This window comes from Pteropus medius, unplaced genomic scaffold (assembly GCF_902729225.1).
Source record: "Pteropus medius unplaced genomic scaffold, Ma_sr-lr_union100, whole genome shotgun sequence".
In the NCBI taxonomy this organism is placed as follows: domain Eukaryota; kingdom Metazoa; phylum Chordata; class Mammalia; order Chiroptera; family Pteropodidae; genus Pteropus; species Pteropus medius.
In genome coordinates, this window is record NW_024344253.1 from 10,831,667 (window position 1) to 10,853,992 (window position 22,326).

General features: G+C 36.3%; 1 pseudogene; it reads left to right on the top strand.

Moving 5' to 3' along the window:
• The first annotated feature begins 15,823 nt into the window (after positions 1 to 15,823).
• LOC120608040 (uncharacterized) lies at positions 15,824 to 15,942 on the top strand (annotated as a pseudogene).
• Positions 15,943 to 22,326: the final 6,384 nt, after the last annotated feature.

Here is a 22,326-nt window from a genome sequence, read left to right on the forward strand (position 1 = left end):
AGCAATTGCTAGTTGGACTTTTCAGTTGGAAAATTATGAACCTTTTAATTCCCTAATTTTTATTGAAGGAAAATGACTCTTTAGAAAGCTATATTCATAAAGTAGATGGTTTTTTGTGCCTCTATTTTCATGTCTATTTCTCCCCCACTCCTACAACCTCTAAGCACTAGGAGAGCCAGGATTGTATCTATCTATCTGCAGAGTCTAGAATAAAGCCCACCCACACTAAGTGTTCAATAAAATTTTGAATGGAGGATGCTTAAAGCACTCTTCTGCCTACATTTTTCTGAACCTTAAAGTCTCAGCTAAATATCAACTCTCCAGGAAGTCTCTGATAACCCAAAGCTGGATTCGTCTCCATGTGCTCCCTGTACCTTCCCCAACACACCAGCTTGCACACATGGTATTGAAATTGCCTATTTACTTGTCTTTTTTCTGGGCTTCCACTAGACTATAAACTCTGTGATAACAGAACTGTCTTATTCATCATTGTATCCTTGGTGCCTAGCACAGTGTATGGTGCACAGTGGGTATTTTAGTAAATGCATGAAAAATAATAAATAAATGAATGGACCAATGCTTTGAAGGTAGATGCAGGAGGATTTGGTGGCCATTGGATATGAGAGGTGAAGGAGAGAGTAAAGTCAAGAAATTCTGAAAACTGGAGGAAATGACATTGGTTGTTAATTAAATGGAGACTTCAGCGGGGAAGACAGTGAGGCTGTAGACGAAGATAATGAGTTAAAGTGGCCCATTTGACAGCCTAATCTAATTACTGATATCTCTTACTAGAGGTAGCTGTGAGTTCTCAAAATCTTTTGGTGACCTGGGATTTGGCCTTTCTTTTTTTTCTTCTTTTGTTTTGTTTTGTTTTGTTTCTTAAATGGTAAGTATGAAGAAGCTTAAGTTAGAGTACAAGAAAATTGAGATAATTATTTTCTTAAATAAGCACATTGCTGTTATGCCATATTGGATCAGAGTAATTGCACATGTACCCTGCAGACAGACATTCACACCAGCTGCCTCCCACCTCTACATAACAGACTTAAGAATTGGAAACTTTCCCACAAAAAATATCATAATTGGCTCAAAGCACACAGCCAGCCAGCCAGTTGCTGTTCTTGTTCATTGTGTGAGCCACCTCCTTCCCATTCAAACTGAAACAAAATGAAAAGGAAGGAGAAGTTGGTTCATTTCTTCTAAGCTCAACCTTGCTAATCTATTTTTAGCCTTAGTCAAAAGTTCTGATTTATTGCTACCAAAAAAAAAAAAATTAAAATCAAAATGTTAAAAGCAAAATTTAGGTGGGGTTAAAGGATTCTACTTCCTACTTCCATACAATATGTGGAATTTCACAGGAATCCTGCTGTTCTAACCATTTTATCTTTCCCTTTTTCCCACCCTTTCTGAAGGGGAAAGAATGAGAGAGAAAAGGGGAAGGAGGGAGAAAGATGGCACATTGTGACAGAAAACACACCCCTCAGATGCTTCCAGAAGGAAAAATAATGAGCTCTAGGAATCAGAGGAAGCCACTATGCTCTGTATAACTACACGGGGCTTCTCTTTCTGTAATTTCCCTGATCAACTCATGTGCTCCAAATTAAACTTCAAGAAAATTGTACCTCTACCCAAGTTTTCCTTCCCCCAGACTTCATCACCCACTCCATCACTCAGGTCTTTGCAAAATTAAATAAAGCACAGCAACAAATCAAAGTCATCAAAGGTAAACAACCTACACCCTTGAGAAAAGGGACAAGTTGATCATCAGGGCTGGATGGGAATAAGTGGTCATTGTTTCAATATTCTTGTTCTGTTTGGGCAGGGGGGTATGTTTATTTCTTGCTTGATATTTGTGCCCATCTCCTGAACTCTTGGGGTTAAGTAAGTCTTTTGGGCTAGAGTTGGCCTGAACAATGTATGTTATCTCTATGTATCATTTCTTCTGGAAATAGCCTCTCCTATACTTATAGATTTACTTTAAAAAATAATGATAATTGTGATTATATAGAACTTGGACAAAAATGAATTACTAATGCAAATAATAATATCAATTATTAAATGCCATAGATCTTTTCTCCCATTAGACTATTCCCAAGTGTCAATATTTTTCTCAAATATGTACCTCAAAATCTCTTTTCAGGCCTTTAGTTTGACTTTAACATTATTTCCATATTGTACAAAAGCAGCCATATAAAACCGGGCTCCCCAACCCCTGGGCTGCAAACTGGTACTGGTCCATGGGCTGTTAGGAACCAGGCCACATAGCAGGAGGTGAGCAGTGGGCAAGCAAGCGAAGCTTTATCTGTATTTGCAGCCACTCCCCAGGACTAGCATCACTACTTCAGCTCCACCTCAGATCATCAGGCACTAGATTCTCATAGGAGCACTGGTCCCTGGTGCCAAAAAGGTTGGGAACCGCTGACATAAAAGGTCGGAATTCCATTCTTGGTGACCCCTGAACTTGGTACTTACTCCAACCTTGGTGCCTTCTTTGCTTATACCACTCAGCATCAACATTGTCCTGGACCCCAATAATCTAAATAGGACGCTCCTTTCAAGAGGTAGATCAAGTATAATGTTTCCCAAGACAGACTTCCGTGGATTCATACTATTCAGTATACTCCCTTGTTTCCTTCACACCTTTGTGGGCTCACCACCTGGCTACACCAGTGTTTTCCAAATTGTGGGTCATACTCTCTTGGCAGGTTGTAAAATCAGTTCAGAGGGCTTCTAGTAGCATTTTTTGAAAACAGGAAGAGAATAGAAAATATCACAATGCATTCCGTAGATATGAGTATTGTTTTGTAAAACATACATATTATTTTGTAAAATTTAGTTTACACACACACAAATATATTTATTGAGTCATGATGTAAAATTCAAGTCTTGTAGGTGTTAGTCAAAAGAAGAAAGAAAAAAAATCTCAAAACTACTTTCTATACCATGCCGTAAAGTATTTTATTTATATAGGCTGTTTTTCCATGGTCTTCTCACCTCAAGGGGAGCATTTTATCTCCCCAAGTGTATTTTAAATTCCCCAAAGACAGGCATTATTTCTTTCATCTTTTATATTTCTTCCAGTGAACTTACCACTAAGAATGCTTTTCTTGCAAGTTTCACACATAGGCAAAAACAAAACAAACTCAAAACCCTGAAATTGTAAATGGGGTTGGGGGGTGGGGTGCAACACAACAAACACATGTGAAACAAAAATCAACTAAATGAAAATAAATAAAACAAAAAAGATAGGTCGTATTTTATTTTGTTTTGTTATTTTTTTGTTTTGGGGGCAGAGTGATCCTCTCAGATCGCCAGAATATAGAGGGGCTAGTGGGGACTAGGATTGTCAAAAAAAGGCTTCATGGGAAAGCCTTGAAGATAAGCCTTTTAAAAAGGCACGAAAGCAAGAATAAGTGTGAAGCATACAGAACAGAGAGAAGAAAGCATAGAGATTCTGGTGCTTGTTGGGCAGAGTTGGAAAACAGGTCATAATGGGCCCAAAGCAGACGTAGACACATAGCTGGTTACAATCCAGACCTTGATAATTGGTAAGAAAGCTAGAACTCACTCACCCTCCCTCTCTCCCTTCCTCCCTTTCCTTTTCTCAATAGTACTTAATTACTACATTTCTTTATTTTCATTTAGTTACTTCGTTTACTGTGTCTGTCTCTTCTTACTAGAATGTAGGTTTCAAGAAGGTGAGGATTTCTCTGTCGAATCCTCAGTGCCAAGAACAGCACCTAGCAGACAATAAGTGTTCTATATATATTTGTGAAATAAAAAAACATATAGAAGAATACATAAAAGGAATAATCCAAACCAGACGTCAAAAAAAAGAGCCTCTAAAACCACATTACTATGTTCTTGGTAGACATAACATCCTTCCCCCGTAGCTAACATAATATTTGAACCAAAAGGAGTGGTTCTATTCAAAGGCTAGCTTTGTATAACAAGGTGCTCATATGATAGCAATATCTTCTTCAGAAATTGCAGTGGCCATGCAATTATCACTTTCTACACCTTGTATTTCTGATATCTCCTCGAGAAGTGGCATTGAAATTTCAAGGATTTTTATCACCTAGATTTCATCTTCAAGATTCTGTGTTTCTTCCCAATTAAATCTATTTTTCTACCCTGTCATTCCAAAGCAAGGTTTAACCATAGTGCTTTAGTCCTTCCTTCGGCTCTCTGCGAGGTTTGATTTCAGTAATACAGCATTGCCCTTCTCTAAATACCTCTTTTAATACTCAGTAGTTATCTATTGCTGCCTAAGAAATTACCCCACAATTTAGCAGCTCAGAATAACAAACATGTATCATCTCTCAGTTCTGTGTCAGGAATCTAGGTATGGTGGCTAGGCAGAGTCCTCAGATTCAGGAGCTCTCACAAGGCTGCCATCTAGGTATCTGGAGGGCTGCAGTCATGTCACTTCAAAGCTCAACGGGAGAGGATCCATTTCTAAACTCACTCCTGAGGTTGTTGGCAGGATTCAACTGCTAAGGGCTGCTGGATTGAGGTCTACCTCATGTGAGCCTCTGCTTGAGGCAGCTGGCTTCATCCAAGTGAGCAAGTGAGAGGGTAAGCAAGGCAGAAACCAGTTTTTTTTTTCTTTCTTGTAACTAACCTCAGAAATAACATCCATCACTTTGCTGCAAATTGCTAAGTTCAGCCCACAATTAGGGGGAGAGGATTATGCAAGGGCGTGAATACCAGGGAATGAGGATCATTGAAAACCATCTTAGAAACTGCCTACCACAAGCATGTTAATATATTGCTTACAATCCAAATTCTAATTCCTAAGAGCTTCGAGTTTAATTATAAGACAAGAAGGATGGGGTGTTGTGATCATTTCACAATGTATACATTTATCAAGATATCTGTCTTCGTGCACCGTAAATATATACAATTTTTATTTGTAAGACAAGAAGAGTGAGCAAAAATATGAACTTATTCTGGTTCTTTCTAAATGACCATTTTAACTAATCAACTTTTTAAGATCTTGGCTGATTAAATTTCATGAACTTAAAATAATTTTTGCAAAATGACCTTTGTTTAAACTGTTTCAGTCCTCTGTACCAAAACACCATTGGCATTTAGAACAAACAACAGTATATAGTACATTATTGGAGCTGAGGGCCTGCTTCAAGGACACCTGTTTTTTTAAGTGTTAAGGCTACTGCTATACCTGTTTCTGGAGTGAATTTAGATTGATCTTGAATAGAATTCTCTCTCAAGATTCCTCCTCCTCCTTTATTTCCACTTAGAGAAATTTCTCCCAAGTATATCCTGAGGAACACTAGTTATATAAGATGTGCCTCTATTTCTGTGGTTAAATAAGCCCAGGAAACACTATTTTTTATGAATCGTAATATGTGTTAATAGAATAAAGACCCTAAGATGTCCAACAATAAAGAAACCTGCTTACTCTCAACTTAGAATTTCCCAAGTTTATACAACCTAGGAATCCCTTTACGTGTAATACCTATTAACTAGAGTTCTGCTAAATACTTTTTTGGGAAATCGTGCCTTAGTGCAAAAAAATACCTACTTGTAGCACTAGCCTTCAAGTGAGTTGATGCAATGCTGAAAATCCAAGTGACAAGGCAGAGTGGGTCCCTCTTGTAAAAAGCCAGTTCTTTAGAAAACATCTTAGGAAATATCTTTAAAACTATAAACTTCAACTGTTATAATGATACAAATATATTAATGATATAATGTAAAATAGTTGAACATTCACAATACTGCTTCCAATTTCAGAAACATCAATTATACTATCATTGTTTAGCTGAAGAACAAAAATTAGTGTCAACAACCTAGTGAGGACTACTTTTTTTAAATGGAAAGTCCTCTTTACCAGTATTATAACCAGAAGCAACATCCAACTCTGGTTCAGAATCTTTGATATAATAAGTACTATAGAATCTGGAAATATATTGCCTTATACCCTCTGAATATGATATGGTTCTTTTCTTTATCATCACATGAATAATCAGTTTCACCTTCAGTCCAGTAATAAGGACTATGTATCTGTTTCTGGAGTTAATTTTGATTGATCTTGAATAGAGTTATCTCCTAAGATTTTCTTTCCTTTTGCAAAATATTGATTCTGAGTCCTTGAGTGCAAATATGATACTGCAGGGGTTCAGGACGTCCACAAATTTGCTTCTCCTCTTTTCAAGCGGTCGAGTCTGTTTCCCCTCCTCTTAATTCCGACCTGGCCTTGTGACTTGCTGTGACCAATTAGAAATGTGCAAAAGTGATGTTGCTCCAAATCCCATCCCAGCTTTTGCTCTTACTCTCGTAAAACCAGCCACTGTCCTGTGAAGGAACTTGAACTAGACTGGAATGATGAGAGATCATATAGAGTAGGTGACTAAGACTCTCTTCTTGATCAAACTTGAGTCAGGCTCCTCTTTTTGATGAGGCCCTAACCTTGGGCTCTGTCCTTGGCCTGCTTAGTCCAGTTTGAGCAAGAATCTTGCTAAGTCAATTTAGCAAAAATATTCTACTCGACATCAGATCACCTTTGATATCTTATCACCCTGGTCTGCCTTCAACAAGAATCCTGTCGAGTCAGTTTAACCAAAATCTCCCTATCCCTGATGTTTCCTCTTAGTAATTTTCCATCCACTGCCCCCTACCCTGCTCTTTGGGTCTAATAAATTTCCACTCTTCTTTGTATTTGGAGTTGAGCCCAATCTTTCTCCCCTATTACAAAACCCATTGTAGTAGTATCCTGAATAAAGTCTGCCTTACTATCTTTAACAAGAGTCATGAATAAATTTTTCTTTAACAAAGAATCCTAAACCCCTGGAAGATGGGAAGCCATCTTTGATATTCTGGCCTTGGCCAAGCTCCTTGCTCAGTGGTTCTCAGCCTCGGCAGTTTTGCTCCCCGGGGATATTTTTGGTTGTCACTACTAGCATCTAGTAAGTAAAGGCCAGGGATGCTGCTAAAATCCTGCAGTACACAGGACAGCCTTCACAACAACAAAAAATTTTCCAGCACCAAATATAGTGCCAAGGTTGAGAAATCCTATCCTAGTTGAATGCAGCCATGAGTCACTGTAGTTTCACCATATGGAGCAGATTGTCCATATGAGCCCAGTCAATCCACAGAGTTATAAGAAGTAATACATAGGAACTTGTTGTTTTAAGCAACTGTTGGGGTAGCTTCAATGGTGTGCTATTGTTAAAACGATGAGGAGGGTCAAAGGAAGGAGTCCCGAGTTGTAGCATTTTTACTTGCCCATGGTATAAATATTCCTACCATGGCTAATTTTAGTCTACCAGCATAAGCCACTGAACTCAAGACTGGAAAGAGATGTGCACAATGGCTCTGTGAGCCAGTAAGACTTAGTTACACTGCAATAAGCAACTGAGGCAACGTCCTACATACAATGTGTGAATTCTAGGCATGGGCATTTCCTGTTCAATTGCCCACCTAGTTAGGTTCTCTACTTGTATATCGTGGTCGTATTTCTAAAAGAATCTTCTTTAAATGCCGACTTGTTGATTCTACAGTCTTCCTGGCTTGTGGCCATTTTTTTGCACCATTAAAATTGTCAAACTGGGTTTGGTCAAGAGGCTGCCACAGAGGATCATGGCATGGGCCCTACTCTGAAGTAATCCCACAACACAGATTTGTAGTACTGAAGTGAACGGTCTGTTTGGAGATAAAATATCGCCCTCCCTAATCTGTGCGTTTTCTTTGTGGAATGAAACATCTGAACAAATAACAAGGAGCTAGGCAAAAGTGAAAGCACAGTGGCAAGAGGACTGCCTCTGCCAGGTTCGAGCTCATGTTAGAGCATGATTTGGTTCAGAAAAAAATGTTTTCGTTCCAGATAGAGGGAATTTCGTCTAGCACATAAGCCCAAAACATTCTTTGTTATTTCCTAGAGCAGCCATTCCTCAGGTTTCAGGGTGGACACTGGATTTAGGTTCTATTAAGAGTTATTATAGTTTTGTGGTTGGGAGTCTATGCATGGAGCCAAACTTCATGGGTTTCAGTCTTGGCTCGCTAGCAGTGTGACCTTGGGCAACATATTTGTGAAATAAAGGTAATGATAATGGTATCTATTTCAGAATTAAGATGGATAATGTTTCAGTAGTGCTTAGCACATAGTAACCTCTCAATAAATAGTAGCTATTATCTTTATTAGCAGAAACACTTAAAGTTTATATTAAACTATTGCTCTTTAACTTTATCCCTTTTAACTGTAAACAAAACATTTTTTTTTCTAAAAGCAATGCTAGTTCTAGGTCAAGGATAAACTGTTTTCAGCACATAACTTTAATCTCCTCCAAAAACAAACCACACCCTATTTCCTGTCGCATGCAGATATGGGTACCTTAAAGGAACAGTCAAAACCAGGCACCCATGCAGGATGCTAAGGTTACAACAGAGCGCACTCTGGTGTACACAGCTGGAAGCCAGGATGGGAGGAGATTATGAGAAGCAAGAGTTTGAAACTGATTTGTATGGATGTAAGAAATTATTGGAAGTTACTAAATTTTAAAAAGATGTAATAAAAACTATTTTCGGAAGGATAATCTGAAAGTAACATTCAAGATTGAATAGAAAAAGTGGTGACGAAGCCAGCTGAAAATCTATTGTATCATTGCTGGGGTAAGATCATAAAAATTATCAGGGGAACTGAGAGGAAAAGATGTATATGGCAGACACAAAAGAAGAAATCATAGGACCTAAAGACAAAAATCTTTGATTTCAAAGAAAGGTAATCTCATTAACATCTTTTTCCATTTAGATAGATACCATGAATTTCAATACCCACAAATAAATTATTAGCATCTTCTAGGAAAGTCCATTAAGAGTGAAAAAGAACACAGTATTAACTGTGTTAGTTTATTTCCTTATAAAGAACAAAATTAATTTACTGTTAGTCAAGACTTGAAAGTTCTAGGTAAAATTGGATACTTTGTCATTCAAAGACATTGCCCAGTGAGCTAGATGTATTTTTGTGCCAACTCTGGACTAAGTCAATAATCTTAAATTCAATGATTTCCCAAGACAAAGTTTTGAGGTTTAAGCAGAAATTTTCATTATAATGTGGTAAGTACAGATAGAAATATGCATCAAATGCTCTGGGAGAACAAAGGGGACACAACAGCAATTTAATTATTCAAGGCTGGAGCAGAAATCATCATCAAGGAGAGATTCTGGGAACTTCAGTTTCCAAAGGAAATATGCGGGTTTTGCTACAAACACCTAACTTTCTTAGCACTTATTATGGATGGAATATTATTTTAAAAGAGCTTTCTCATCACATCAAAATTCACATTAAAAAATCAAAACACACCCTAATTGAAAGTTTCTCATTTTCTTTGTAGTTTACATTTCTCAGCTTACCTTTAAAATTAAATATAATGAGAAACAAATTAAGAAAATAGAGTCTGCCTATCTGAGGGGTGGGTGTCCAAAGAATCAATGAGGGTTTAGAGTTATATGAAATTTAGGTAGGCTCCCCCAGAAATCCAAGAGCACGGAACAAAAGGCGTTCTTTGGGGATTCGTTCTGGTTCTGTGTTAAATTTCATTTTTTAAAAACGATACAGTCAAGAGTTATATTTCTGCTTAATAGTAGAGAAAGAGTAAACAGAAAAGGAAGTTCTAAAATAATCCACATATATGGTGTCAAAGAAAAAGTCTTAGATTTCTAATCCATTCAAGAAAAAGGGCTGACAAAATTTGTCTTGAAGAGAAAGAAAACCACAAGGAATATAATATGCTTCTGTGGTTGGTTTTATAAAAGTAATGTTTTTCTTTAGTGTTTAGGCAAGTGTGAAAGGGAAGTAGCATTTCCCAACTTCTTTATACTGTGACAAGCTTCTTCATCAACAGGTACGGAGCAGCTCCCATGAGCCATGCAGGTGAGTGGCAGAAGGGGCCTTTATAGCACTATGATTGGGGCTAACGCCAGATATCGAAGGATAATGCTAAATCTCCACAGATAAAAATGCACAAACTGAGAATGATTGGCACTGATGAGAAATCAGAGATGATCCTACTTATCGACCACAGCAGACAGCATTCAGAAACATTTGCATTGACTTCTCTGAGTACATGTGATTAGTTGCTGAGATTACAAAACAGTATTTTAAATCTTTACTGAGCTGTGCTTTAGGTACTAAGGTTGACAACATTTTTGTGTGACGGAAATAAAAACCAAACACTTAAAAATCCATCTGCCACCTTGTAAAGAGGGTGGATCCTCCAGACTAAGAATCTTTTGTTTGCTGAGTACAAATGAAGTCATCATCAGAATTACAGACACTTGAAGATAGTATTAAATGACAGGTGAGGAGGAGTTGGGGTGAGATATATTTCTATGCATAAGAGAGTGGAAAGGTATGTGTGGAAAAAACAAAGAGAAGGAAGCTGGCGGGGGTATGAAAGGGAGGCAGAAGGAAAGACAAGGAGTAAGAGGCTTATACACTGGGTGAAGGGGAGAAAAAAGATTTGGAGGAGGAGATGGCCCTTTATCCAATGAAATGTTTTGCCTCGTAACTACCTTCCATCTGCCTTAGTTTTCATATACTCATTTATATGCAAATAAAACTGCATGTAAAATACCAGCCTCTCAATACTGGCTTATGGGATGGACTTTCTTTTGAGGAACCGATAGTGAGTAGTGTTCAATCCCACTTCACAGCCTGGGTGGAACAAGAACAGAGGCTGCCATGAGAAGACAGGCAGATTCATCTGCTATGCTTTCCTAACTCTGTCAGGAACCAGTAAAAATAACTGAAAGGCTGAAGCCATCTTTGACTCCACCTCATTCTTTCCCGCTTTATCCACTGAGTTTCCGGATCCTGTGAATTCTGCCTCCACTGTGTCTCACAAGTGGATCTCCCTCCATTCTATTTCTACTGCCGTCTCCCTTTTCTGACATTCCCTGACTTCTGGCAGAACACAGTCTCTCCCACCTCTCAATACCCATCACACTTTTCTGTACTTCACTTACTCCATTGGGCCCATTCTAACTTATATTTGAATTATTTATGAAGATACTATATCCCTATATGAGGGCTGCTTTTTTCTCCTAGATTTGACAATACTTTATACACAAGTCGTGTTTAGGAAATCTTTGCGAAAGCAAAGGAGAGAGAATAAAAAGGGAATGAAAAGAGATCTAGAAAAGAACAGAAAGGAATCAAGTGGAATGAAAGGGGAAGGAAGGGAAAGAAGGGAGTGGAGGATTCTATAGGTCTGCAGTACAAGTCTAATTTATTTCCTTTATAAATAAGTTTTTCCATTTTCTTTTTTCATAACCAGATCCTTATTTTATTTGGAATGGATGTCTTAGTTGTACCTTCTAATAACTTAAATCACACAGCATTTGTATGTATTCAAGTACCAATGTTTAGCCCCATCTTTTTCTTATTCATGTACCTCTTCTACTTTATTTTTTTTATAATCAATGTTCTTTATTCTTAAGATAATGAAAGAGTAGACTAACTAATTTAGAGACTGTTCATAATAATTTTATTTTACTGTGTACTTCAGTTATCCTTCCTGAGTATCTGAGATATTTACTGGAGGCTAGTATGTTATGTAAAGCTAAATTGATTATTTTTCTTATTTCTGTTACTCAGAAAAAAATCTTACAAGAACCTCTGCAGCTGCACTAGAGTCTCAGCCTGCTATCCCCAGCCAGGTGCAAGGACAAGGGCTGCCCATGAATATCCCCCATGCCAGCTGTTATCCCAACATGTGTAATGCCGAGCACTAGGGCGGACTCTGTTGCACCCTTTTCGATAAGTAATAAACTTTGCTATGATCTTTAAAATAGCTTCTAATGAGTTAAAAGACATAATTGTTTTCTGCAATATATTTTTCAATCAAAGCACCAATGATAGACTCTTTTCAGCCATCCTAATACCTGAAGTAGATACAGAGCCCAAGGCTTCAGGCTACAAAGCTTATTGGAAAACATGTATGCGATTTCACTCAAGTTTGCAATGGAAATCAATGCACCATGAAAATAACCTGTGATTGGATATAACTGACATAATGAATAGGTAAAACATGAAACAGAAGAACACATTGTCAGGTTAGAGAAACCAAAGGAATACATGTAAAAGAAATATAGGACAATAAAGCTGAGTAATATTCAAGTTTTTTATCGTACTAACAATATTGCCTAAGGAATTCACAATTTAGTGTGAGGGGGCTCCAGCTTACAAATAGGCAATACTCTTCGTTCTCTCACCTTTAAGTTAGTGCCTTATTCATAAATACTTGATGAACTGAATTATCATCTAAAATCAGACAGGCAGCAGAAACAAATATTCTGTATCAGACTTATTCAAAGTCATATAATCATATTGAAAAGAGATCTTGCAATCCAAACTGTTGAGCCCTGGAATTCTTTCCACTGCATCTTGAAACAGATGACCATTTAGTCTTACCATGACTCAAGACTTGCTTGATCATTTATACTTATCTTGAACTCTTCCCATGACAGTGAGATAAGCCCTCAGGAAGGCAGCCTACTACATTATCGGATATTTTCGATTCCCAGAAAATTCCTTTGTATGTTGAGGTGAATCTTTCACCCCTACAATTTCTATCCATTGATCATTGTTTTGTTATCTGGGAGGTGATATGTTATAATTTGTGGAGAAGGCTTTAAGTAGATAGAGTGACAATTTAAGATATCCTAGGTTCAAACATCTGAAGGCTAAACAACATGCTACTAAAGAACCAATGGGTCAATGAAGAAATCAAAGAAGAAATGAAAAATACCTTGAGACAAATGAAAATGGAAATACAACATTCCAAAATCTTTGAGACATAGCAAAAGCTGTTCTAAGAGAGAAGTTTATAGGAATACAGGCTTACCTAAAGAAGCAAGAAAACTTTCAAATAAACAAAACAATCTAACTTTACATCTAAAAGAACTAGAAAAAGAACAAAGTCCAAAGTTAGAAGAAAGGAAATAATAAGGATCAGAGTGGAAATAAATGAATAGAGGCTTAAAAAATATAGAAATGATCAATGAAATTAAGAACTGGTTTTTTGAAAAAATAAATAAAATTGATCAATCTTTAACCAGACTAATCAAGACAAAGAGAAAGAGGGCCCATATAAAATCAGAAATGAAAAAGAAGTTAAAATCGACACCACAGAAATACAAAAAATCATAAGAGAATATAACGAACAATTATACACAAACAAATTAAACAACCTAGAAAAAATGGATAAATTTCTAGAAGCATAATCTTCCAAGACTGAATTAGGAAGAAACTGAAAGTCTGAACAGACCAATTACCAGTAATTAAATTGAAACAGTAATCAACTCCCAACAAACAAGTCCAGGATCAGATAGCATCACAGGTGAATTCCACCAAACATTTGAAGAATTAATACCTATCCTTTACAAACATTTCCAAAAAATTGAAAAAGAATGCTTCCAAACATATTCTAGAAGGCCAGCATTACCCTGATACCAAAACCAGGCAAAGACACTACAAAAAAAAAAAGAAAAGAAAAAAATTGCAGGCTAAAATTCCTGATGAACATAGATGCAAAGAAGCCTTAACAAGATATTAGCAAACTTAATTCAACAATACACTAAAAGGATCATACACCATGATCAAGTGGAATTTATTCCACAGATGCAAGGATGATTCAATATCCGAAAAATCAATGAATGTGATATAGCACATTAACAAAACAAAAGACAAAAATCATATAATTAACTCAATAGATGCATAAAAGCATTTGATAAAATTCAACGTCCATTTATGATAAAAATTTTCAACAAAGTATGTATAGAGAAAACATGCCTTAACATAATAAGGGCCATATATGACAACCCACAGCTAACATACTCAACAGTGAAAGCTGAAAGCTTTTCCTCTTAGATCGAGAATAAGACAAGGATGCCCCATCTCACCACTCTTGTTCAACATAGTATCGTAAGTCCTAGAAAAGAAAAAATAAATAAAAATCATCCAAATTGTAAAGAAAGTAGTAAAATTGTCACTATTTGAAGATGACCTGTTACTATTTATAGAAGACCCTAAAGATTCCACCAAAAAACTATTAGTTAGAACTAAAAAAATGAATTCAGTAATGTTTCAGGATACAAAATTAATATACAAAAATTCATTGTGTTTCTATATACTATTAATGAACTATCAAAAAGAGAAATTAAGAAAACAATTCCATTTATAATTGTATCAAAAAGAATAAAATACCTAGGAATTAATTTAACCAGGGAGGTGAAAGACCTGTACTCTGAAAACTATAAGACATTGATTAAAAAAAGAAAGAAAGAAAAAGAAAAAAATAGATGACACAAATAAGTGAAAGGATATATCATGCTCACAGATTGGAAGAATTAATATTGTTAAAATGTTCATATTAATCAAAGTGGTCTATAGATCCAGTGCAATTCCTATCAAAATACTAATGGCATTTTTCAGAGAACTAGAATAAATAAACCTAAAGTTTGTATGGAACTAGAAAAGACCTTAAATGACTAAAGCAATCTTGAGAAAGAAGAACAAAGCTAGAGGTATCACACACCCTGATTTCAAACTATACTACAAAGCTATATTAAAACAGTATGGTACTGGCACAAAACCATATATAGATCAATGGAGCAGAATAGAGAACCCAGAAATAAACCTACACTTAGGAAGACAATTAATTACAGCAAAAGAGGCAAGAATTTACAATCAGGAAAAGGCAGTCTATTCAATAAGTGATCTTGGGAAAACTAGACAGATACATGCAAAAAAAAAAAAATGAAGATGGAGCACTTTCTTACACCATTTACAAAAATAAAATGTATTAAAGACTTAAATGTAAGACTTGAAATCATAAAACTCTTAGAAGAAAACGTAGACAGTAAACTCTTTTATATTGGTCTCAGTAGTATTCTTTTGTATATATGTCTCCTCAAGCAAGGGCAACAAAAACAACAATAAACAAATGGAACTACATCAAACTAAAAAGCTTTTGCACAGCAAAGGAAATCATAAACAAAATGAAAAAGAAACCTACAGAATAGGAGAAGATATTTGCTTATAGGATCATTTGTTGAAATGATATATCTGATAAGGAGTTAATGTCCAAAATTTATAAATATATAAAGAGTTCATGCAATTCAACATCAAAAAACAAACAATTGGAATAAGAAATGGACAGAGGACCTAAACAAACATTTCTCCAGAGGAGACATATAGTTGGCAAATGGACACATAAAAAGATGCTCAACATCACTAATGATCAGGGAAATGCAAATCAAAACCACAATGAGATATCGCCTCACACTTGTCAGAATGGCTATTATCAAATAGACAAGAAATAACAAGTGTTGGTGAGGATTTGGAGAAAAATTAAACTTTCATGCACTGTTGGTGGGATTGTAAATTGGTACAGCCACTATGGAAAATGGTATGGAAGATCCTCAAAAAAATCAAAAGTATAACTACCATATGACCCAGTAATTCCTCTTCTGGGCTATTATTTGAAGAAAACAAAAACACTAATTAGAAAAGATATATGCAGCATTATTTAAAATAGTCAAGATATAAAAACAACCTAGGTATCCACCAATAGATGAATGGATAAGGAAGATGTGATACACACACACACACACACACACACAATGAAATATTACTCTGCCGGACACACAAAAATAAAATCTTGCTGTTCGCAACAACATGAATGAACCTAAAGGGTATTACACGAAGTGAAATAAGTGAGACAGAGAAAAACAAATACCATATGATTTTATTTATATGTGGAATCTAAAACACAAAACAAAGCAAAACAGAAACAGACTTGTCTACAGACATGCCACTCTGAAGATATCCTATCTCATCTGATCTCGGAAGCTAAGCAGGGTCAAGCCTGGTTAGTACTTGGATGGGAGACCACCTAGGAATACCAGGTGCTGTAGGTGTTTAAAAATAAAAAAAGAAAGAAAGAAAAACAGAAACAGACTCATAGATATAGAGAACAAACTTATAGTTACCAAAGAAGAGAGGGGAGAGGGATGGGTGAAAAAGATGAAGTAGATTAAGAGGTACAAACTTCCAATTATAAAATAAATAAGACATAATTATGTAATGTACAGCACAGGGAACATAAATAACATCGTAATAACTTCATACAGTGACAAAGGGTTACCAGACATATTGTGGTGATCACATCATAAGGTACATAAATGAAGAATCACTGTGTTATACACCTCAAACTAATATAATATTTTATGTCAACTATACTTTAATAAAACAAACAAAAATAAGATTTTTAAAAAAGATATCTTCTGTCCAAAAAGTAGGGAATTAAGAGAGGTGAAATAAAATGTATGCTTTTATGTAACAATGCTATTTGGATCAAAATAAATAGCATAATTCATTATTCTAACTTATATTCAAGGTATAATTAAAGAGTTAGTGTATCTAGTTTAGACTTAAAGCTATGTCACTCCTAAGTGCAATGTGATTCTTTTTCTAACTAGACTCAACTGTTATCATTCAATTTCTCATGCTGTTCTAATTTTTGTAATCTCCTCAGCCCAAAATCAAACAGGTTAAAGCGTTGGGAGTAGGAGACACAAGGAAATACTTCTTCCAATAATCTTTTCCATGAAAATATTAAAGAATGGCATTTCTTTCTGTTTTATTTTTAGCCCGATAAAGTTGATGTTAAAATTGTCACTTATAATCAGAGGCCTTAGGAAGCATCTCCATTGCTCCAGCCTTCGGCAAAACTTCAGACTGCAAACAACGCTCTGAAACTCAACCACTTCCCCTGGTTCTAACACTAAAAGCAAGTGCTTGCCCTCATTACTTTAGTGAAGATCTTATCTCCCCTTGTTTTTATTCTTCTGATAGGCTACCCTGGTACTTCTCCTCTTGGGCGGAATAGAAAAGTGCTTTTTATATTTGCTTTCCTCAAAGCTCAAACTGGAACAATACCATTAACAACATGCAATCACACACACACACACACACACACACACACACGCGCGCGCGCGCGCGCGTCACAGCATTAGTCTCCCAAGAGCCTGAGGGCTCATGGTACAGACTTTCCTAAAATCTCTCAAAGGCTCACAAAACCCAAAGAAGCAGCATCTGGTCCCAGCATGCCCCATACCTCTTGCTGAGCAGCCCAAGCCTGGCACTAGTGGCAGCTGGCCTCAGTTTCTGGCTTGGCCTCTGGAGGCACCTGTAAGCCCAACACATGTGGCAGCCATCTGTTGATTGCTTGGTGACTCTTACTAGGTGGCCCCAGAAGTACATAGTCTATGGCTGAACTTGGTCTACATCTGGGCACCTCCTAGGACGCCCTTGAGCCAGCACACCCAGTGACCTGCTTTGACTGGAAACAGAGCCAGAGCACCACCCAGGACAGCATCTGAGGAGGACGCAGTCCGAGGGCAGACTGGGCAGGCACCAGAGCCCTGATAAAGTGAATCTTGCTCTATAAGTTCAATCCCTTACTAGCCAATCCTCAATCCCTCCCATCGACATGCAAACAGCAACCAAGGCTCAACTACAACAGGAAGGCACATACAACCCATACACCAGGGAAGACTGCACCACTGGGCCCCACAGGACACACTGCATAAAGCCACTCAACTAAGACCAGTAGACTTGGGAGCCCTACCTAATACATAGAAACAAACACAGAAAGGCAGCCAAAATAGGGAGACAAAGAAACATGTCCCACATGAAAGAACAGAACAAAGCTCCAGAAAAAGAACTCAACAAAATGGAGACAAGCAATTTACCAGATGCAGAGTTGAAAACACTGGTTATAAGGTTGCTCAATGAACTTATGGGAAAAGTAGATAAACTCAGTGAGAACTTTAACAAAGAGATAGAGAACATAAAAATGGAGATGGAAAATGTAAAAGGGAACCAGTCAGAAATGAAGAATATAATATGTGAGATGAAGAGTACATTAGGGAGAATCAACAGATTGGATAAAGTGGAGGATCGAATCAGCGACTTAGAGGATGGAGTAGCAGAGAACACCCAATCAGAAGAGCAACAACAACAAAAAAGAATTCAAAAAATGAGGATAGTTTAAAGAGCTTCTGGGACAACATCAAGTGCACCAACATTTGCATCATGGGGAGAGAGAGAGGAAGAAATTGAAAACCTATCTGAAGAAATAACAACAGAAAACTTCCCTTACGTGGTAAAGGAAATAGACATATAACCCCAGGAAGCTTGGAGAGTTCCAAACAAGATGAACTCAAAGAAGCCCGCACGAAGATACATCATCATTAAAATGCCAAAGGTTAAAGACAAAGAAAGAATCTTAAAAGCAGCAAGAGAAAAGCAGTTATTTACCTACAAAGGAGCTCCCATAAGACTGTCAGCTGATTTTTCAACAGAAATTTGCAGGCTGGAAGTTTGGTACAAAATATTCAAAGTGATGAAAAGCAAGGACCTACAACCAAGATAACTCTACCCAGCAAAGCTATAATTCTGTAATTTAGAATTGGAGGCCAGATAAAGAGCTTCCCAGACAAGAAAGAGCTAAAGGAGTTCATCACCACAAGGCCAGTATTACAGGAAATGTTGAAGGGACTCCTTTAAGATGAAGGAAAAAATACGTATCGAAAATATGGATAATAAAATGTCAATAACTACATATTTATCAACAAGCACTTCAAATGAAAAAAATTAAATGCTCCAATCAAAAGATAGGGCAGCTGAATGGATAAGAAAACAAGACCTTTACCCATTCTGCCTACAAGAGACTCACTTCAGATCAAAAGACACACACAGACTGAAAGCAAAGGGATGGAAAAAGATATTTCATGAAAATGGAAATGAAAAAAAAATCTAGAGTAACAATACTTATACCAGAAAAAATAGATTTTAAAACAAAGTCTATAAGAGACAAAGAAGGACCCAGTAATCCTACGTCTGAGTAAGAAGAAACCAAAAACACTACTTTGAAGGGACATGTGCATCCATATGTTCATTACAGCATTACTTACAATAGCCAAGATATAGAGGCAACCTGGGTGTTCATCAGTGGATGAATGGATAAAGAGATGGTACATATATACAATGGAGAATTACTCAGCCATAAAAATAAATAAATAAACAAACAAATAAATAAATAAATAGATAGATAGATAAATAAATAGATAGATAAATAGATAAATAGATAAATAGATAAATAAATAAATAAATAAATAAATAAATAAATAAATAAATAAATAAAATCTTAACATCTGCAAAACATGGCTGGACCTAAAGCGTTTTATGTTGAGTGAAGAAAGTTAGATAGAGAAAGACAAATGCCATATGACTTCACTTTTGTGTGGAATCTAAAGAACAAAAAAATAAATAAAAACAGAAACAAACTCATAGGCACTGAACTTTTTGAGGGTTACCAGATGGAAGAAGGATGGGAATAGGTGAAAAAGGGATTAAGAAGTACAAATTGGTACTTACAAAACAGTCATGGGGATGTAAAGTATAGCATAAGGAATATAGTCAATAATATTGTAATAGCTATGTATGGTGTCAGATGGGCACTAGATTTATAGGGGTGCTCACTCCAAAAGTTATAAATATCTAATCACTATATTGTACACTTGAAACTAATATAATGTTATATCCCAATTATAATTTAAAAATTAAAAATATTTTTAATAAATATTTAGAAAGAATAAATAAGACCATGTAAAAATATGTATATAAAAGAAATACCTATTCAAATGCAAAATAGTTCTTTTTCTCTTTATCTTCCAAGGTCAGTGAAAGAAGGTTCTCACAATTTTACAACTATTTTTAAAAATCAGACTAACTATATATCGCCACTTTCGTAAATATTTATCCAATTTAATCCTCAAAATAAGCCTGGAGACATTAGTCTCCACATTTTTGCAAATAAGGAAATTGGCTTAAAGAGGAAGAGCTGAGACATGCCCAATACCCCAGAAGCCAAACTTGAAAGAGTCTCATAACTTCAGCGCCCAGGCATGTCCATTGTATTTTAGCTATTCCAGTGATCTGTGGGCTCACCTGGTTCACTATTCCAAATAAAAGAAAACATTGCCTTTGCTTTCTAAATAGCTATCTTCCAAACATCTTCAGCCTAGTAAATCTTGAAATTTTTCCAACGCTTCTCTATGGGCGAGTAAGGCAGGTCCTTCACGGATTTCTAAAAATAAATTAGAAAAGATGACCTCTAAGACATGTTTTAATTCTAAAACTCATGATTCTATGAAATTACACATAAAAAAAATAGCAAAGAAAACACGTTTAACAAATACATATTTAAACATGACGGTTAGGGTATGTGAGAGTCCTGTCGTGTTTAAGACATAAAATTGCACCATTGAACAAATATTAAAATGACCTAGAAATTAAAAAAAAAACAAAAACAAAAAAAAACTGAGAGCCTCACCTTCAGAGATTATGGTTTAATTAGCCTGACAAAGAGCTCCCAAATTAAAAGTTCTTCTTAAACTTCTTTAAAAAAAAACTTTAAAATTCCCGCAGGTAATTATAATGTGCAGCCAGGACTGAGCACCACTGATTGGAGTTTATTGCAGGGGTGTCTGTGGGGAGTTCGGAGAATGGAAGCTGAGCAGAGGACAGGTCAATAACTTTCTCTTCCTGAGAGTCTACGTTTCTGCTTGTGTTAGAGATTGTGGGAATAAACATTATAAGAGTCTTCCATGGGTATTAGTCTGGGAAGGCTTTTAAAGGAGGTAAAGCTTAAGCAGAGTTTTTAAAGAGAACAGAGTATAATTTTATTGTAAGAATAGAGGAGCCAAGATTAGGTCAGGGACTTAGAAGAGTAAAAGTGAATTATGTTCAGAGATGGAACAGAGCTTTTAACTGACAGCTGTTAAGGAACACTAAAACTTCATCATCAAAACTTTGTTTCCTCTAGGTACTCAATAAATAGTAATTAAATTTCATTGTAATTAAATTGAAATAATCTTAATGGAAAACCCTTAAACGGCTCAAGCTGAATTTTGTACTCATCACTTCATTTAATCCTGGGTCTGCTCTTAAAGATTTAGAAATATTAAGACCCCAAAATCATTCTCTTCAGTCTTTCTTCCCACCATATATTATCTTTCTAGCAGCACAAAGAATAGAAATGTATACTATGAGCAACTTTCTTTCTTTATTTTCAGCAAACCAAATGTCACCTTGACCCCATTCAATGAAAGATGACTTTGAGATCTTATAAAATTTCCCACAAACATTCACAAACATAGTGGGTAACTCGTAAGAGTCCTATGATGATGGTCACATGACCATAAAAAATAGATATTTAATAAAGCATTTCCACTGAATTTTAGAATCTAATAATACCTTAAGGGTTATACCTAGTTTCTTTTTTAAATTTATAAAATGTTTTTCATCCTTTTTTTTAATATCATTTTTGTTTCCTAGAGGGAGCAGAGTCAAATGTGGAGAGTTTGACTAATTAATTGACAGTGAAATTTTAAACAGACTTGCTTGAAAATCTTTCCTTGGGGACCGTGCAATCATCTTTTAAAGCATCAAATAAGGTTTTACCAGTAGCCATTATCCACAGGTAGCAAAACATGGCCAGATTAAACAGAGCATCCTTACCATCTTTAGGTAGAAACATGGCATATGGTATGCTGGACTCATTAATAGGATCTGTGGGAATAGTATAATATCTGATCTTAAAAAACACTGGAATAGTCACAGTTTGTTGTTGATGCCACTATATCTCAACTATAAATTCATTCATTCACCCATTCATTCATTCAGCAAACACTGAGGCTACACTATGTGCCAGATGCTGAACAGGACAGGCTATTCTCTGTTCTCACAGTTCAGTTGGGAAAAACTACCACTAAACAGACAAACAAATTAAAAATTACGATTAAAAATTGAAAAATAAACATTGTGAAGATAATAACAGTGAGTTATATGTGGGGTTAATGAAAGGGAACCAGCCCTGCACACAGTCAAGAGAAGGAATTCAAGAGAGAAGACAGCTCTAGATGAGGCTGGAGAGGAAGGAGGTCACGGTCACGTTGCACGGGACTATTTTTCTATTCAGCCCAGATCCTCTCTGCTGCGCAGTGCCAGGAGTTCAGGCTAGCCAAGGACATCTTTTGCAGGACCAAAACCAAGCCTGTGCCTGGCTGTCTCCTTTGTGAAAATTCTACCGCAGCAGATTGTCTTGCGCCGTGTACGCACACACATACTACTGTATTTTTCTGTTTGTGTATCTGTGTTGTATGTGTGTTGGGGGAGGGGGGTTCCTGACATAATTCAGGTTTTTAATAAAGTTAATATTTTTTTCTCCTGTGGCT